The sequence below is a fragment of the Myotis davidii genome, unplaced genomic scaffold (genome assembly GCF_000327345.1).
Source record: "Myotis davidii unplaced genomic scaffold, ASM32734v1 scaffold573, whole genome shotgun sequence".
In the NCBI taxonomy this organism is placed as follows: domain Eukaryota; kingdom Metazoa; phylum Chordata; class Mammalia; order Chiroptera; family Vespertilionidae; genus Myotis; species Myotis davidii.
Window position 1 is genome coordinate 3,399,366 of NW_006285997.1, and position 1,103 is coordinate 3,400,468.

The window sequence follows — 1,103 nt, forward strand, 5'->3', positions numbered from 1 at the left end:
TCAGGCCTGCCCCCTGGGCAGCGGTGCCCGGCTCAGGCCTCCCCTCTGGGCAGCGGTGCCCGGCTCAGGTCTGCCCTCTGGGCATCTGCTTATTGAGCAGAGTCCAGACTCAGGCCTGCCTCTTGCCCTAGAGCACCCTCCTTCCAGGAAGAGCGATTGGCAGCCCTGCCAGCCCTTCACATCTGTGATGCGCTGGGCTTTTTCTAACAAAGACCCCATGCGGTGGTAATTCTTAACCTTGTCTGCACATTGGAAGTTGTTGGGGAGTTTGGAAAATACTGAAGCCTTTTCCCATCCTGAGAGTTTGGGATTTAGTAGGTCTGGGCTGTGAGGGCCCTGGCCCCTCTGCTCATTTTCAATAGCCACCCTTTCCATGCCTCCACCCAATCAAACGAGAGATTTGAGCGCTCCTCTCCCCAACCACTCTCTTCTACTAGTACTGATGGACTAGGTCTGCTTTATTTGTATTAATCATGGAGCCCAGTGTTGAGTAGACTCTAAGGAAGTAGCCCTGTGCCCAGTTGGAGATCTCTGCCCAGGGAGGGGGGCACAGTGGAGTGGCAGGATGGGTGCCACTTACTTGCATACCCTGATTAAAGTGTCAAGAAGAAATGGAAATATAGCCACGAAAACAATAACAAACAGAAATTAATCACTTTGAACATTTAATCTTGGTGCGGAGAATTACGTTTCTTCTCTTTCTTCTCTGTGGGTCTGCTTTTCTCTTTCGTCTGGAATATGCTTTCTTGAGCAGCTTTCACTTCAAGTTACAACTCAGTGTCACCTCCTCTGTGAAGCCTTCCCTGACTTCCTACCCCTTGGCTGAGTGAACTGCCCCCACTGCCCATGCTCCTATCAGCCCTTCATTTCACACAGTTCACAGGGCTTTCTCTGCTGCATCGTGTCCTCACAGACTGGACCTATGCCTGTTCTGTTCCAAACCTACAATACCACCTAGCAGTTCCAGTAAGTAGTAATGCTTCATGATTTTTGTAAAATCAGTCTTTCTGCAGCAATGCAGTAAATCCCAGGAGCACTCGATTTCTCTTTTAATGAGAAGAAATGGAGATTATGTGCTCCGGCCATGGTGTGGAAATAACCAG